Source organism: Lathyrus oleraceus, chromosome 5 (genome assembly GCF_024323335.1).
Source record: "Lathyrus oleraceus cultivar Zhongwan6 chromosome 5, CAAS_Psat_ZW6_1.0, whole genome shotgun sequence".
Lineage (NCBI taxonomy): Eukaryota > Viridiplantae > Streptophyta > Magnoliopsida > Fabales > Fabaceae > Lathyrus > Lathyrus oleraceus.
The window spans coordinates 15,129,736-15,150,060 of record NC_066583.1 but is presented as its reverse complement, the minus strand read 5'-3'; positions in this window follow the sequence as shown (position 1 = coordinate 15,150,060).

Sequence of the window (20,325 nt, the reverse complement as noted above, 5' to 3'; positions counted from 1 at the left end):
GGAGTGATGTACATCACTCCTATGCCACTCAATTCCACTCTAGATCCCTATTGAGAGAGAAATGAGAGATGGAACTTTGGTGGTGTTCAACTGAACTTGCTTGATTTCAACAATTAAGAACACAATACTGATGCCTCTATGCAGAGGACTTCAGATCACACAAAATCAAGGCAAATGGAACAATATATGAGTTGTTTCGAAGCAAAATGCAGTTGAGCAAATCCTTGGAATTGAGGTGAATTGAGTCACTATCTTTGAGTTCTTTTGCAAACAGAAGCTTCTATGGATCAAGGTGAAAAGGTCTAGGAACTTTAGATCTTAAGAAAACAGTCGAGGAAACTGAATTCTAGATCTGAAATTTTTAGAGAAAATTGAGATTTGTTCCTTTGGTATGGGTGTGGATTCAATTCAGCAGAGGTTTAGGCGCCTTTAGGTTGAGAAATGAGAGCTCACATGCCATGTATTTATAGCCAAAGCCATCTTATATGCATGAACAAAGTGTGCATGGGAGAAGAGGGCCTCCATGCATGGGCCTGTACAGGCGCATGGAGGGCCCAATTATGATTGGAATTGATTGCTTACATCATAATTAGAAGGAATGGACGTGCAGATATGATATCATGAGCTCATGCAATGTGTTTGAAATGAATTTCCAAAAATGCACTAAAAAGTTCTCTTCTTCGAAAATGACATTTCCAAAATTGAAACATAGGCTTATGGGTAATGGTTGGAAAGCTTGTTGCATAAGGAACAAATGCTATGTTGATCAAAACTCCAATTGGGCCTTGGAAATTAATGAAATTTGAGCTTGAAGTGTAGGGTGCAAAACATGCATATGTGAAATTTCCAAATTTGGCCAATGTTCAAGCCCCTCTGTCTCAATGATGCAAGCTCCAAATGATAAAATATTCAAAATGAAAGTTGTAGATCGTTTCAAGAAAATAAATTTGGAATTAAATTTTGCATCATTTGGATTTTTGATGAAGAAGTTATGGGCACTTAAAGTTGGACTTTTTCACATTTCAATGCATTTGGTCCAAAGTGACCTATAATGTTTTTCATTATCACATGTATTTCTTTTGAGATTTTGTAATTTTTCTCAACATAACATTTTAATTATACACATTAAGCTTTCCAATTCATTAAGTCTCACCTCTAGATCATGAAAAATGAATGCGTTATGTTCTTGGGAAGTTGACCCAAAATTAGGGTTTCAGTCAAAATGACCTATAATGTCTTGGAATGGATGATGACCTTCCAAGCTTCAAATAAATTTTTGATGAACATGAAATGTGTTCATATGATTCGTAAGAACATTTTTGATCTTGGGGTCATATCCATTTGACCTACACATAAAAAGTTAGGTCTCAGTGCATTTCAAAATAGTCAGATGAATTGACTGATCAACTTCTCAAGTCCACACCTCATATCTTGATGAATTGATGATTGAGGACACTCAAATAAGTTCAAATATGCATGAAATGATGAATTAAATAACTTCCCTTTATTATATTTGACCATGGGCTAAGGTTGCTTCATGAGCAAGGCACAATTGATGAACAGATGAATTAGGGTTTCCTTGGGAAACAAGCCTCAAACCCCTTGACTTGCTTTGATCAAAATGATGAATTGAGATATTTGGGAGGCATATTTGATGGATGAGAGCTTTGGGAACCATTACCATGCTTGCTTCCATCTCCTCTTGACCATATCAATGCACATAGGATCTTCTAGAAGCTTTTAGACCTTATGATTGCTCAAGCTACAAAAAAGAAATGTTAGTGACATATTTTTGTGCTTTTGGTTAGTAAATAAAATGAGAAAAGCAATAATATACAATTCAAGCATGCTTGGTGATCTCAAACCACTCACAAGAGATCCCACCCAAAGGCAAAGGGAACCAAGATGCTTATGATCCTTGAGGCTATGCAAATGCAATGTTATGATGCCATGAGGGATCTTAGGGTCAAAACTAGGGTCTTACAGTTGTTGCGATGAATTCTACTTCTGCAAGAGTTTGATCTGAAAATCAGAGACAAAAAGGGTAGCAAAAATATTATTGCTGATCACTTATCCTGGATGTCTCCGATCGAAGAAACAGAGGATAAACACCTAATCAAAGACAATTTTGCCGACGAACGTATCCTAGTTGTTACTAGTGTCCGTTGGTTCGCCGATTATGCAAAATATTTGGTGGGTGGACTAATACTTGATGATTTTGATTCTAACAAAAAGAAAAAGTTTTTGCATGATTGCATGTTTTATGTGTGGGATGATCCATTCTTGTACAAAAAAGGAATAGATGGGTTGGTTCGAAGATGTATCCTAGAGGAAGAACAAACGGACATTCTCAGAGTTTGTCATGACTTAGAATATGAAGGACACTTTAGTGGGGATAGAACAACAACAAAAGTTCTCCAGTCTGGGTCGTACTGGCCTACACTATTCAAATATGCCCAAAGGATAGTAAAAGAATGTGACAGATGTCAAAGGACGGGTAATATTTCAAAGAGAAATCAGATGCCTCAAAATGCCATGTTGGAGGTAAAACTGTTTGATGTATGTGGAATAGACTTTATGGGACCCTTTCCACCGTCATTTGGAAAGCATTACATTTTGGTCGTTGTTGACTATATGCCAATATGGGTGGAAGTCGTGGCATTGCCCACGAATGATGCTAAAGTGGTGGTCAATTTCCTAAAAAACTACATTTTCTCTAGGTTTGGGGTACCAAGAGCACTCATCAGTGACGAAGGTACTCATTTTCTGAACAAGTTAATGGAGAATCTGTTAAGGAAATACAATGTCAAGCATAAAATTTCCACACCGTATCATCCTAGGACAAGTGGACAGGTTGAAGTATCGAATCGGCAGATAAAGTAGATTCTAGAAAAGGTTGTAAGTGCTTCGCGAAAGGATTGGTCAATCAAGTTGGAGGATGCACTGTGGGGATACAAAACAACATTAAAAAAAACCCCATAGGTATGTCCCCTTATCAACTGGTTTACGGTAAAGCATGTCATTTGCCGCTCGAACTCGAGCATAAGGAATTATGGGCTTCCAAATTCCCAAAATGTGACCTTTCCAAAGCTGGAGATTCTTCCACTACATGAGCTAGAAGAGTTCAGAATCAGGCATATGAAAATGAAAAAATATACAAAGAACAAACGAAAAAATGGAATGACCAACGAATTCAGAAGAAAGAACTTCGGGAAGGACAATTGGTTTTGTTATTTAATTCCATGTTGAAGTTGTTCCCTGGAAAGCTGAGGTCGAGATGGTCAGGACCTTTTGTGATTCACGAAGTATTCTCGCATGGAGCAATTAAGCTAAAAAACCTAGCAAACAAGGACACTTTTAAAGTGAATGGGCAGAGAGTAAAGCCATACCTCCAAGAGGCAAGAGAGTGGTCTGATAGATAAGGTTTGTCTTACCTGAGAAGATGGACGACCGTCAAGCCATGTGACGTTAAACAAAGCGCTTCGTGGGAGGCAACTCACACATTTTTAATTCTAATTATTGTTTATGTTTGTTTGTTATTTTATGTTTACATAGTGCTTTACATAAAAAGGCGAAGACACTCAAATAAATACATAAGTCATATTGGAAGGAATGACCATATCTGAGGAAAAGAAAATGGAAAAGTCTTAAAATCAAGCATAATAACAGCCTGACACGGCTCGTTTCATGGCCATGAAAAAAGTGAGCATAAACAACAACCTGACATGGCCGCCCGTGTCAGGAGCATTGAAGAAAGGAGAAAATTGCATCTTGGCAGAAGCCTGACACGGCCGCCCGTGTCAGCTGACACAGCCTGTGTTAGGAATACTGAAAGCCACGCCCATGGAAACCAAGAGACAGCGGCCTGACACGGTCGACCGTGTCAGGCATGTAGATTTGAATTTTTTGGGGGAAAATTTGAATTTCATGTGGGCCCACCCATCATTACTATCCATTAATCACTCAATACAACCACTTTATCCTTCATTCTTCCAATTTTTGGGCTTTTTACCCGGGCTTGAGCAGCAATGACGCTTTGGAGATTTCCAACCTTTGCCAAAGGATTTTTCACTATTTTAGGAGAGTTTCTACAACAGAAGAAGACACTTTGGAACGAGGAGAACACAAAATTGTCAGACGATCGAGAATTACAAAGATCAAGGAATTCTGAGAGCGGAAGATTTTCATGAGCGGAAGCGATTGAAGATCCAAGTCATCGAATTACTTGTAATGTGTATTTTTTATCTTGAATGTGTTTTGAACAATATGAGTAGCTAAACCCCCAATGACTTGAGTTTACAATTGCATTTATAATATTGTTTTTACGGTAATCTTTTGATATGTTTAATGCTTTCTCTTTCGGACCAATCGAGATTGTTATATGGTTATCAATTAGGCTGGACCGTCATTAATAATGTTTTCATAAGATTACTCTGCAGTAGATATCACCTAGGACTAGGGATACCCTGTATGAATCATAGCATTCTTGATATAATAAGGATATAATGATTAAAGATTTTCTCACCAAGGACTTGGGAGAGAATACCCTTGAGAACTGGTAGTAATTGATATTTGTTAATGTAATAGTGAGTCAGAGTTGTTACAGGGACACATCATACACTTTCCCTGGCATTGTTGCTCTTCCCTTGCAAATCCTTATTTTACAATATTAAATTCTTTTACCTTTATTTTTATAAATATGAATCTAAAACCCCCAACAATAGTTTTTTTTAATTGAACGATGATTTGAACTCGTTATTAACTTGCAGTCCTTGAGATCGACATTTGAGGAATTTCCCCTTTATTACTATAATAGGTAAAATAGTATACTTGCTATTTTTTCGATCACATGCCTATAACACACTCTTTACATTTCATGCGAAAGTTTTTTGAAATATGGAACGGACACAACAAATGAGATGAATTTAGAAACATGACTTCCATGACATTTATCAACGCAAGTTACCGGTCCATCACCATAACCTTCGGTAGCAATTTCTTAGAAGAGAATAACTCGTTGAGCTTCTCCAGTGGCCATTTGAATTTATCTTCCCTTCCATGTTCCAAATTGGCAAAGACTACGAAAAACGTCAATTTTGTTGATGTAACACCAACAATCTCAAGTAGTGGTAGCCGGTACCTGTATGATCATGAAGCACATAATCAAAAATATGATAAATCAAAGTATTATCACGATGCACATTGCCTACTTGTCTTGTATGTACATCAAAAATCAACACCAAATGAAATATATTTAACAACTTCAGTGAATCAGGATGTGTCCAAAATATATCAGCAACAACATTTTTAAGTCCTCCCTATTTCTAGTTCTGCACATGTATTTTTCTCTATGAATAAGACAAAAAACATTTGCATTTCTGTTAGTGGACCTCTCTTGCTCGCATTGTATGTAGATCTAGCTTTATACATCTGGGTAACACTGGTGAGGTTTTCTGAATCTTTGTCTTTCAAAGCAGCAACTATGTACCGTGGAGCCATGTTGTACTTCGTCATGTCATTCACAAACTGTCTGTCATAAACTTTTAGATGATCCAATATGTCATGACCTTCTAAACCCTTAGATAGTTTATGATTGTGCAACCCACACCTAACTATCACTTTCCAACTGCTACCACTCGGCGTAAATCTCAGCCTAAAAGAACATTTCACTTTCATACTATAAATACCCTTTGAGGATTTACTGTTTTCTGATGCATTCTTCCTTTTATAATTTCCTCATCTCTCACAATCCATAATCAATTTATCTTTCCTACCTCGCTTGCCATTTGCAGTATCAGAATGAACAGTCACAACAATAATACCATGTTGTTAGCCAATATTTCGTGCCCATGCTAATACTTTAGATCGGAACTCCAATATCTGCCATTTACATCATATAAAAAGTATACTATCAATATCATATAAAGGCGGGAAAATATTTAAATTAAACATGTTACATATAAACCAAATTGCGTCAATGGTGAAGAACTGCGTAAAATCTATACACAAATCTGTCGAAGACCCTGTCGACTCTGGACCACACAAATAAAACATTTTGCTGCTACCGAAAATTTAGAGTACATGCAAAATTTATGATATATCGGAAACTTTAAAATTTCTGGTACCCAGGAAATGTTAAATTTGCGGATGTTTTTTCTCTTTTCCAAAAATTCTGGAAATTTCCAGAATATGTTTAAGATTTCCTAGAAAAATATCTAATTTTTAAAAATTTCTAATAATTTTTCATCAGAAACTTTCAAAAGTCCAATACAACTGTGAGATTTTCTAGAAATGCAAAAAAAATGCGTATCGAAAAAAATTATTTTGTATAAATAATAATTGAATATTTATCACAAATATCTTTTTAATAACAAAGATTATAATTAAAATTTTTATCTAAACGTTCCAAAGCATTCGAAACTCCTCTAATACAAAATTTTGAATTCATGAAATAAGAGGATTTTTGTATTATAAAAAAACTTATTCCCTCAAAACCCTTATGCAGTTAAATCCCTCAACTTTTTTTCACTTCATTCTTCCTTTTTATTTACAAAATCATTTTCTCTCTTTTCCTCCAAATCCCTATGCTTTTAAATCCCTCAATTCTTTTCACTTCATTCTTCTTTTTTTTTTCAAAATCATTTTCTCTCTTTTCCTTCAAACTTCCAAATAAAACCTAATTATCTTCGTAAAACCCTAATTTTGAAGTCTTTAAGAACTCCTTATAAAAATGATTCCAAATTTTAACAATGAATAATTTTAATACTCTATAAAAAAAATGAATTTCAACTGAATTATTTAAAGAAAGACAATTTTTTAAATATTTTTTGAAAGAATTGTTTTGTATAAATGATAATTGAATGTTTATCATAAATAGATTTTTAATTTTCAAAATATTCTAACAAGAAATATTATAATTAAAGAGTTTATCTAAACGCTCCAAAACATTTGAAACTCCTCTGATACAAAATTTTGATTTTATCCAAAACACCTCTCCACTTAAATCCCTCGACTCTTTTCACTTCATTGTTCCTTTTTTTTTTCAAAATCATTTTCTCTCTTTCCTACCAAACTAAACCTAATTATTTTCATGAAAACCAAACCTTTAAAAACTTATTATAAAAATGATCCAAAAATTTAATAATGAATAATTTTAATATTTTATATAAATAAATAAATAACTTTCAATTAAATCAGTTAAAGAATAGAAACAATTTTAATATTTTTTTGAAAGAATTGTTTTGTATAAATGATAATTGAATGTTAATCATAAATAGATTTTTAATTTTCAAAATATTCTAATAACAAAGATTATAATTAAAGAATTTATCTAAACTCTCCAAAACTTTCAAAACTCCTCCAATATAAAATTTTGATTTTATGAAATTAGTGAATATTTGTATTATAAATAAAATTAGTGAATCATTGTTCCCTTTTTTTTTCAAAATCATTTTAAAAAATTAAAAAATAAATGAATTTCAATTGAAGTGTTTGAAAATCCTTAAAATAAAAATAAAAATAATAGAAGTTTATAATGTATTTTGTTCAAGTTAAATTTAATGATTTTAAAATAACATGTAAAATCAAAGAATTTTAAATTCCTTTCTCATACTCTATAGAATGTGAACATCAAATTAGTTATTATTATTATTATTATTATTATTATTATTATTATTATTATTATTATTATTATTATTATTATTATTTAAAATTTTGCAACTTGGTCCCTATACTTTCTAAAATTTAAAATTGACTCCAAAAATTTTCAATTGCAAATTGTCCTTAATAATTTTTTAATTTTACAAATTAGTTCTTTTAAATGTTTTAAAGCTTTCAAATTGGTTCCTATTTCAAATTTAAATTTTGACCTAAAATTTATCAAAATAACCCCAAAATTTTAAAAATTAATTAATTTTAATTAAATTATTTGAGTTGTTTAAAATTTTAAATTCATTAAAAATTTCCAACTATTTGATAGAAACACGCCTTAAGGCAATTTTGGTATGCTTCGATGCTCAACGAAGATTCATATTTTAGTTCTCCTCATTTTCTTGTTTGATTCAAACATCCTAGTCTTCCAAAAAACCCAACATATAATATAAACCAAAATAAAACATCATATTACTCTCAGAACTATTAGTCCAAAAAAATTCCATATAAACTAATATGCTTTCTTAAAATATTATAAAGGCTACAATTTTTTATGTTGATAGGTACACTCTTGTGTAATGTCTTTAGTCTTTTTGTTAGACAATCATATAGAGGACACATAAGCATGTTTTATTAAGGTTAATAAGCGACAATGTAATTAGATGTTGATCTGTATTATTAAAAAGTAACAATGGATATATATACATAAAAGTAAATAAATAAAGTCGGAGAGATAATCATAAAATATTCCATATAGATCAGTCATGATAATGATAATAGTTTACTACAATAATTGCAAAATCTTATAAGCACGATTCATAGTAAACCGTAAAATAATATATAATATTATTATAAACAATTTCATCACCTTGCTTATTGAACAAGAAGTATCAATGTTGATGGATCATAAGATCTCGGTTCTTGGTAGGCGTTGATAGGTTTTGGATCTTTTACGGACACGAAACAACTCTAAAGGTACGTAATAGTAAAACTCATAAATAAAAGATAATGATGATTTCACTAAATTATTTTTATTAATTATTGATGTTTTTCAATTCTAATAGAATAATTAATAAAATATAATTTGTTATTAATAAAATAAAATCAAAATTTGGAATATATATATATATATATATATATATATATATATATATATATATATATATATATTAAGTTTATTAAATTATTTGTATTAATTACTAATGTGTTTTGATATTTAAAAAAAAAAAATTTTGGACTATTTCATATAATACTAATCGATTAATTTTTTTTTGTAAAACAGATGAGGCAACAAAAGGCCAATATAGACAAGAATCTTGTTTTGTTAAAAGAAATACACAACAACAGACTATCAAAATCTCAATGCAAGATCCATCATTAGGGGAGAGAACGATTCATAGTAGAGAGATGCATTATAAACTTAAGAGATAAAATATATACTTATACAAACATAAATACTTATATATTAAAAAATTATTTATCTGTGTCATTTTTCTATTATAATAATCTTCTCTCTCTCTCTCTCTCTCTATATATATATATATATATATATATATATATATATATATATATATATATATATATATATATATCTCTTTAATGGATAAAACTTAATTCTTCTAATATATTTAATATCAAATAATTAACTTATAAAATAATTAATATGAAAAAATTTTATCAATTAACATTAATGTTTTTTTTGTAAACTTAAAAATAAAAATACTTAAAATATGTTTACTATAATTTTTGTAAGTTATTTCTTCAGATTTGTATACTAAAAAATTTGCTGGAACATAAAAAAAGGACAAACATTTATTATTAAATAGTTATTTAAAATTATAATAAATTAACTAGATTTTTTATACATTTTTATAATTTTGTTTTATGAAAAAAAGTCCCTAGAAAAATGGTTACATGGGAGAAATTTTTCACTAATCATTTAATTATTAATAATTTTTTATCGGTTATAAGAAAAAAAACAAAATGATAGTAATAATATATAAATTTATATTTTATAAAATACATTAACTATAACTTTAAATGTTATTCTTTTAAAAATAAGTCAATGATTCTAAAAGATTGGAGGCATGATTTCAACTTTAAGAGGGACTTTAGAACTTCACCAATATTACCAATATGGGTAAAGCTCCCACATCTTCCTCTTCACCTATGGAAAATCCCTTGTTCACATACGAATGCACAACCAACTATGTATGTCGTGTGTTAGAATTTTGGTGAAGGTTGACATCACACAGAAACAGGAGGAAAACATCTCAATTAGAGATCACGAAAGAATCAACCAAATTGTGGAATACGAATGGAAGCAAATACTTTGTGAAATATGTCAGAAAATAGGGCACCAACGAGAAGACAAATGTTTATAAACAATGGAAAGTAGGGATGTTCAAATCTAAATCGAACAAAATAAAAATTGCAAATCGATTAAAAAAAATCTAAAATCACAAAAACATGAAAAATATTGGATGTATTTGGATGTTATTTTCTAAAACCCGTTCGGTTCAGATTGGATTTCGGATTGATTTTTCAAAACCGATCCAACCAAACCGAACCGGATGTATACTCTTTTATCAGTATAATATATTGTGTTAATTTATTATTAGATGATACTTATTTGTTATATTAGTTTGATTTAATCTATTTATTTTTATTATTTCATTTGTTTTCAATTATACGTAATTATTATTATTTTATAATATTAATTTTTAATCTAATTTATGTTATATAGTATTTCAAATTTATTATTTATTAGTAAGTTTATAATATTAATAAAAAAATATAATTAGTAATTTGGATATTTAAAAATCCGATCCAAATTAAATTGCGTGAAATTGGATCTGATTGGATCCATTTTTTTTAACAAATCATTGAAAATCGAATCGAATCATAAGTAAACTTATCTTTTGATAAGATGATATTTTGTTTTAAAACCCATTCAAACCATACCGCGAGCAACCCTAATGGAAAGAGAAAGTAGAGAAAGAAACCCAGAAGAACCGAGAAACTCCAATCCCAACGGAACTTGGCACTACATCTTGGACAAAAGTTGGAAACAAATGGAAAATGAAAGGTAAGGCTGTGATGCAAGGTAACAATCCCAAGAGCTCTAAAGTAGAGATACCATGTCAAAATGGCTTTGATACACTAAGGATTTTGAATGATCCTCTAGTGTCCATTGATAAGAGAGCATGATCATCTCTTGGAATGTAAAGGGGCTAAATAACTCAGGGAAATGCAGAGAGGTTAGCTTCCGCCTTAATAGCATGGATCCTGACTTAATTATATTGGTAGAAATTAGAGTAAAACAGTCTAAAGTAGAGAATATTAGAAATAAGCTTGGCCCAAGATGGTCCTTCATGGACAACTACTCTGAGCATAATAATGGAGAATATGGATTATGTGGGATATCAGCACATATTATACATGAAATAAATATTTGTCACTAAACTATATACAAAACAAATATTTATCGTTGATCCATAAAAAAGTGCAATACAAATATTTTTATAGATAAATATACGTAAAATATTGGACAAATTTCTTTTTACGACTAAATCACTAATATAAGATATATCTTTGGTAAATCATATTATTACCATCATTTAAACAACCGTAGTAATAACTCATCTTAACGCGCTTGAAATGATTTTGATTTTATTAAAAGATATGTCATCACGGTTTATAATAACAACAATTGTGATAGATAAAAAGTTACATACTTCAAATCTCAACACCAATATTTTATTTTTCGTTACAAAAAAGTTTTCTCCATATACTCTTATAAATATATTAAAATTAAAATTTCTATCACCACGATTAGTACTAGAAACCGCTTTAAATAGTACTGACTTTTTATCATAGTTTTTCTTAGCAACCTCGATGATAAGTTTTATATATATATATATATATATATATATATATATATATATATATATATATATATATATATATATATATATATATAAGCGAAGTTATAAAGCTGATAATAAAGAATAGTCGTCTCGCTCAAAACACAAAACACAAAACACCAACATCTCTATATTCCACATCTAGCATACTTGTCTCTCTTCTTCTTCCACAAAACTCATCTTTCTTCTTATTCTTAATAAAATGTATCCAATTTCAACACTATTTCTTTTTTATATTTCTTCTTCTTCTAAAAGGTAATCATGTTATTCATACGTTTTCTTCCATGTTTTTTTTGTATAGGTTCTAATATTCATACTTTTGAAGAATTTTCAAGGTACGACATTCCTCCATACACTTTCTTCCATTTTGTTTTCACATGATTTTCATGTTTTTTGGGTTGTCAATACATGGATCTCTGTTTTTAAAATGGTCAATTCGTGTTTAACAAATCAAAAGACAATATAAATGGAAAAGTAGTTACCATATTTGCTCCATGTATGACTGATTCTTCTTAAATATTTCTTTCAACTTTTCATATCTCGTTTATGGATCAAGGAAAGATGTTACACAAAACTCATTTATCTTTCTTCATCTTCACATTTTAGGTATGTGCACAATACTTTTCCACATTTTATTTTGTTATTGATTTCCTTTTTGTTGTTATATGTTGTATGTTATTTAAACTATGTTGTTGTTGATAAAAAAATTGTATTTCGTTGATGATTTAAATTTTATTGATATATGTCGTATGTTGTTTAAGGTATGTTGTTGTTGATAAAAGTTGTATGTTGTTGTTCATTTAGTTTCTATTTTTATATGTTATATTTTGTTTAAGGTGTGTTGCTGTTATTGATAAAAGTTGGATGTTATTGATAATTTAGTTTTTGTTGATATATGCTGTTGTTGATAACATTTGTATGTTGTTGATAAAAGTGTATGTTGTTTTTGATAAAAGTGGTATGTTGTTGATAAAAGTTGTATGTTGTTTTTGATAAAAGTTGATGTTTTTGATGACGATTTATATGTTGTATGTTTGTTTATTTTTAATGATATAACTTGTATATTGCAACTTTCACTATGATAAAACCAACACTTCTATTAGATGAGTTTATAATGTCATATGCGGTTTGAGTGTTTTACGAACCTGTCACTAACTAAATAACCTTTCTAATTGAATTAGAAATTTCTAATATAAAAAATTAAATTATTTTAGAAAGCAACATACATTTATCAAGGTTTTTTTCAAGATTTCTTCCTTGCATTCTATGTAATTTTCTCCTTCTATGAGAGTTACAATTTGGTTTAATGCTTGTTTCTCTTGAATCAATACTTCATTCGTTACTAGTTCAATGAACTAGTAGATAATGAAGTATTGGTTGAAGAGTCACAAGCATTGAACCTAATTCTAACACTTAAAAAAGAGAGCGAGATACATAGAATGAAAGGAAAAAAGCTAGAAAATATTGATCATTGTAACTTGTTATTCTAATATAACTTAATTTGTTAAGTTATTAATTTATATATCACATCAAAAGTTTATATATTTAGTGATTAGTTGATCAAATACGCATTCCACATATGTTATAATAAACTCAAAAGAACATATCACCATAGTTGAAACACTACGCCAAAAACTGGAATAGACAGCGCACCTTAGAGGGCGCTTTATTACAAAAGCGTCCTCGAAAGTGAAGCGAAAAATAAGGAGCAATAGACAGCACACTTTAGAGGGCGCTTTTGTAATAAAGCGCCCTCTAAGGTGAAGCGAAAAAATAAGAAGGAGATAGAGGGACAACAATACATGGCGCTTTTTAGGAAGCGCCCTCTAAGGTTACCCTTAGAGGGCGCTTTTAATAAAGCGCTGTTATAAGTCCATGTGCATTTCCAGCTTATAAAGCGTTTCTGGAAAGCCTTAGAGAGCGCTTTCGTAAGCGCCCTCTTAGGCCCCCTTTAGAGGACGCTTTGTTTCCACAAGCGCCCTCTAAGGTGAAACGAAAAAATAAGGAGGAGATAGAGGGACAACAATACATGGCGCTTTTTAGAAAGCGCCCTCTAAGGTTACCCTTAGAGGGCGCTTTTAATAAAGCGCTGTTATAAGTCCACGTGCATTTCCAGCTTATAAAGCGCTTCTGGAAAGCCTTAGAGAGCGCTTTCATAAGCGCCCTCTTAGGCCTCCTTTAGAGGGCGTTTTTTTCCACAAGCGCCCTCTAATGTCCCCTTTAGTAAACATTAAAATTATAACATACTGCGCGTTTTGTTATTTCACTATCTGTTATTAGCGTTCTTTTTCACGTTAGGGTTCTGAGGCGTTTTCCTTCCACCTCTGTTAGATCTACATGCGCGTTTCCTCCTTCTACCAATCAAAGGTACACGCTTTTCCCAATTTCTGTTTTATGTTATTGCTTTGTTTTAGCTTTGCCCAATTTATGTTTTACCTTATTACTGCGCGTTTCCTCCTTCTACGTTTGTTTCGACCATGATAGCGGATGCAATAGGAAATTGACGGTTGGTTTTTAGTGACCATGATAGCGGATGTAATGGGTTATACGACCTATGAACATATGATTTTGTGTCAACACCAGTATCATTAGAAACCTAGGTCCGAATGTGTTTGAACTCTTCTGAAATTGTTTTTTGTTTATTCTAATTAGTAATGGATAATACATGGATGTCTTCCAATCGATTGTCGAGAGAGTACGAGAATGGGGTATCAGAATTCGTTAAGTTTGCCGTTGCGCACGCCGAAGACCCCAGTAGAATGATATGTCCTTGCTTGGGTTGTTGTTATGGGAAACGGGTTGACGCAGTTCAGTTGACATCGCATCTAATGAGGCATGGAGTTGATCGAAGTTATACATGTTGGAATTTGCATGGTGAGAAAAGTAACGATAATGTTGAACCGGGGGATAGTACGACCTATGCCTCAAACTATAGTGGCGCAGATACATACGATTTTGATCGAGTTGAAGAGATTGCAGAAGCACTTGAAGGAGATCTTAAGGATTGTCCCGAAATGTTTGAGAGGTTGGTAAGTGATGCAGAGAAACCTTTGTATGATGGTTGCACTAAATTCACAAGATTGTCTGCGGTATTAAAGTTGTACAACTTAAAGGCGGGCAATGGGTGGTCGGATAAAAGTTTCACAGAGTTATTAGCCCTTTTGAAAGATATGCTTCCTGAGGATAATGTTCTTCCCAATCGAACATATGAGACCAAAAAGATGTTGTGCTCTATTGGCATGAGCTATGATAAGATACATGCATGTCCAAACGATTGCGTTTTGTTTCGAAATGAGTATGCATCGTTAAATGAGTGTCCTAAATGCGGTGTCTCGCGATATAAGATCAAGTTGTCTCCAGCAAAAGTCTTGTGGTATTTTCCTGTTATTCCGAGATTTAGACGCATGTTTCGTAGTGAAACCGATTCAAGACACTTGACCTGGCATGCAGATGAAAGAATTATAGATGGAAAGTATCGACATCCGGCAGATTCACCATAGTGGTTGAAAATTGATAATGATTATCCTGAATTTGGAGAAGAATCAAGAAACCTTCGCTTGGCATTATCTACTGATGGAATGAACCCACACGGTATCCAGAGTATCTCACACAGTACATGGCCTGTGATTATTATGATTTATAACCTACCTCCATGGCTATGTATGAAGCGTAAGTACATGATGTTGTCTATGTTGATTTTTGGACCTAAACAACCAGGGAATGACATAGACGTGTACTTGAAGCCCTTAATCGAAGATTTAAAGATTTTGTGGGAGACCGGTGTGGAGGTTTATGATGGATATAGGAAAGAAAGTTTCAACTTGAGGGCGATGTTGTTTGGCACAATTAATGATTTTCCAGCATATGGAAATCTATCAGGGTATAGCATAAAAGGTCAATGTGCGTGTCCTATTTGTGAAGATAAAACAGATTGGAAGCGCTTGGAGTTTGGTCAGAAGAATGTCTTTCTTGGTCATCGGAGATTCTTAAATTCAAATCATCACTACCGTGGATGGAGAAAGGCGTTCAATGGAGAGACAGAACAAGGCAGAGCTCCACCTATATTGACGGGTGATCAAATTTTTGAAAAGGTGAAAGATTTGGATACTCAGTTTGGCAAGCCTTTTGCCCACACACTTGTCAAAAGTGGGTGGAAGAAGAGGTCAGTTTTTTTTGAATTGCCGTATTGGAAGTCCTTGTATGTGAGACATTTTCTTGATGTTATGCATATTGAAAAAAATGTATTTGAAAGTGTTATTGGCACGTTACTCAATATACAAGGAAAGTCTAAGGATGGCCTTAAGGCAAGAAAGGACTTGATAGCGATGGGATTAAGAACTGAATTAGGACCCTTGAAGAAAGGAAAACGAACATATCTACCTCCTGCTGCTTATACTCTATCTAGAAAGGAGAAAAAAACATTGTGTAAGTTTCTAAGTGAAGTTAAAGTTCCAGAAGGGTACTCTTCAGATATTAGAAGACTTGTGTCTATGAAAGACCTCAAGTTAAAGAGTTTAAAGACCCATGATTGCCATGTTATAATGAAACATTTTCTCCCAATAGGTATACATTCTATTCTTCCAGAAAAGTAAGAAGCTCTATAACTAAGTTGTGTTCTTTCTTCAAGTCAATTTGCAGTAAGGTGATCAATCCTGCGATCTTACCAATGTTGCAAAAAGAAATCGTTATTACTTTGTGTGAGCTTGAAATGTTTTTTCCTCCATCATTTTTTGACATAATGGTACATCTAGTTGTTCATCTTGTGAAAGAGACACAATTGTGTGGACCAGCTTATATGAGATGGATGTACCCTATTGAACGTTATATGAAAATATTAAAAGGGTACGTGAAGAACCGAAGTCGACCAGAAGGTTGTATGGTTGAAAGATACATTGTTGAAGAAGCGATTGAGTTTTGTACTGAATATTTGTCTAATGTTCAGTCAATCGGACTCCCCAAGTCTCAGCTTGTCGAAAAGAAAGAAGGAAAAAATCTAATTGGAAATAAAATCGTGGCAGTATCAAGGGTCGAACGGGATCAAGTGCATTTGTATGTTCTGCACAATGAGAATGAGGTTGAGCCGTATGTTGAAATTCACAAGGATGTTCTCCGAGGTTTAAATCCCAATAGAAATGAAAATTAGATAGTACGAGAGCATAATCGATGTTTTATACCTTGGTTTAAGGATCATATTTATTCAAAGTATTATTCAGATCCCGCTTCAATAACAGAAAGGTTGAGATGCTTAGCATATGGTCCAAGTTTCCATGTTTTTTCTTATAGCGCATACGCGATTAATGGATACACATTTTATACCAAAGAACAAGATGATAAAAGTACTATGCAGAATAGTGGTGTCACCGTGGTAGCTGAAGCAATGCACATATCAAGTGTGAAGGACTTAAACCCCAAATTTGCAAATCTGTCGTATTTTGGTGTTATCGAGCGCATTTGGGTGTTTGATTATGAGAAGTTTCAGATTCCTATATTTGGTTGCAAGTGGGTTGAAAATAATAACGACATTCGAATGGATAAGTCAGGATTTTTGCAAGTGGATCTTAATAGGGTGGGATACAAAGATGAGTCTTTTATTCTAGCCTCTCAAGCTAGACAAGTGTTCTATGTCAATGATCCGAAAAGTACGAAATGGTCTATAGTTCTTTTTTCCAACAAAGTAATTGATGAAAACACTGGAGATCAAGGTGATATTGATGTTGAGATTGAATCGTTTACCAGAAATGATCAAGATGAGAATATTATATCAAATGATTCATATATTAGAAATGATCATAATGAGGGTATTTGGATCAATCCAACCGTCCGTGTTGTTAAGAGACATGTAGAACATATTCCAACCAAGAAAAGAAAGAGAACTTAGTGAAAAAGGTACAGGTCAAATGATTTTAATTGTTTTCTTTATTACAGGTAAAATGACTTTTATGATTTTAATTGTTTTTACATTTGTCATCTGATTTTAATTGTTTTCTTTATTACAGGTAAAATGGCTATTATGAAGTCAATCATTCGTGCAAGAGACAAGGGTGTAAAATTTGAAGTACATTGGAGTGCTGAAGACCAACTAATTTTTTTTCATCAGGCTTGTGTCTCAATAGAGGATGGGTATCTACCTAAAGTTACTTTTGTAGTGGTCCAAAAGAGACATCACACCCGTCTCTTTCCTGTCAACCCCAAAGAGACCGATAGAAGTGGAAATATTATGCCAGGTTTTTTCAATATATTTCTCAACGCAGCTGGTATATATTATCATTTGAATTTATCACTTTTTGCTGATTTTGTTGTTCTAAATTGTCAAAGGAACCGTGGTAGACACCAACATTTGTCACCCTAAGGAATTTGATTTTTACCTTAACAGTCATGCAGGAATTCAGGTAATATTAGCTATGTCATTTAACTTTATGCCATTGTTTACTATTTGTTGCTCAATCGCCTTTTGACAGTTCTGTGTTATTTGCATTTGGACGTGTTCTTTTTGCAGGGGACTAGTCGACCAACGCATTATCATGTGCTGTATGATGAAAATAAATTCACTGCAGACCAGCTACAGAGTTTGACCAATAACTTGTCCATTCAGTTATGCGAGGTGTACTCGATCTGTCTCAATAGGTTTGTTACTCGATTCCCTTTGCTTGTTTTTGTTTTAGGCTATACAAAACTTTAGTTTAACAAAAATGTTATCTTGTATGCAGTTCCTCCTGCCTATTATACACACTTGCTATTATTCATCATGGGTGGATGGGCGTTATTTTGTTTAGTATTGGTTAGAACTACTAGACAGCTTTTGGATACAGTGGTCACTGGGTGTTGGTTGCTATGGATCTTTCGAGACTAATAGTGTATATTATTGTTGTACTTTTACTAAATCATGAATATGTTGTTGTATATTGTTGATCAAAGAATCATATATTAATGTTATATATATGAAGGATTAATGTTGTATATAAATGGATTCATGTTGTATATATCAATGGATTAATGGTGTATAACATTGGATTAAAGGATGAATTCAATATGAATTTTACACTTTTGCAGCATGCGAACAGGTTACCAATTAAATATCCACTGTTTTTCAAACAAATTTTTTTAAAATAACTAACACTTTAGAGGACGCTTTTTCCTGAAAGCGCCCTCTAAACACTTTACATTGACAACTTTAGAGGCGCTTTTTCCTGAAAGCGCCCTCTAAACACTTTACATTGACAACTTTAGAGGGCGCTTTTTCCTGAAAGCGCCCTCTAAACACTTTACATTGACAACTTTAGAGGGCGCTTTTTCCAGAAAGCGCCCTCTAAGGTGTCCCTTTATGGACCACTCCAGAGGGCGCTTTTTTCTGAAAGCGCACTATAATGTGGCCACTTTAGACAGCGCTTTCTCCAGGAAAACAAAGCGCTGTCTTTACCTATGCCAGCGCCACTTTAGAGGGCGCTTAAAAGCGCTGTTATAGGCCAAAATAAGCGCCCTCTTTTCCCTTATTTGGCGTAGTGAAAGATAAAACATTAGTGAAAAGTTGTTTAAACAACAAAAATGACATTAATGGCTATCAAATCCAGAGCATTTAAACTTTTCACAACCGTTATTTAAAACAATTGTGGTTATAGGTAGCATGTTTTCTGGTTTTCTACCACCGATACTGAACTATGGTTGTAAATAACCGATATACAATTGTCATACCCCAAATTTGTCCTGCCATTTGTTTACCTCCAACTCTTTTAGCCTATTGCATTGCATATTTCTAGTTACTTTAACCTACATGCATAGAAAATGATTTTGCCCTTGGCCATGACCATTCATATCTAATCCTTGTATTATCTCTACTTATTAAATCTTCATTTCACTATACTTGCACTTGGTTTTGTTTTGAGATTAGTTAGAGTTTTACCTGAATAATTTTTTACTATTATTAGCATTTGGTCATTATGTCATTATCCATTCATATCATTTCATATATATGGTCAAAAACCAAGAGTTTGGTTTGTTGGTTACAATGTCGTAGCATTTCATTACTTCGGTTCTAAGGGCCTCAAGTAGATTAACACTCAGAGTTGACTGATTTCATTTGCCCTCTATAGAATTGACTACCACTCATGCATAGGAATCAAGAGGAAGAGTTAGAGAGTTTAATTTTTTCATTTGGTTCTCCATAAATCATTCCTCAGCATGCAGTTAAACAAAGTTAAAGAATCCAATATTTTGACTTTTTTGGACTTTTGTTAACCATTTCATTTGCATTGTTTTATTGATTTTCATTTTTGCATCATCCATTAAAATGTATTTGAGGATAAGATAAAAGTCAAAGATTTTGGCTTTTAACTTTGATTCTTTATTTGTTAATTGCATTTGTCAAGTTATTATTTTCCTTGATTTGTTGTTTAAATTCAATTTATTTTTATTATTTGTTTCATTCTGATACATCTAAAACTATACTTTAATTGTATTTTGAATAAGACAAGAATAAAAGATAAATTAAAATGAAATGAAATAAAATAAAATTTTATTAATTAACATCAGCGTGTATCTTTTTCCTTCATACATACATTACAATAGTAAATAAACTTTTATTACAATGCATTCACATTAGGGCACGTCTTTTTCCTTCATACATACATACGTTAATAAAATAAACTTTTATTACAATGAATTCACATCAATGCATATTTTTTTCCTTCATACATACATACATTAACAAAATAAACTATTATTATAATGCATTCACATTAGTGCGTATTTTTTT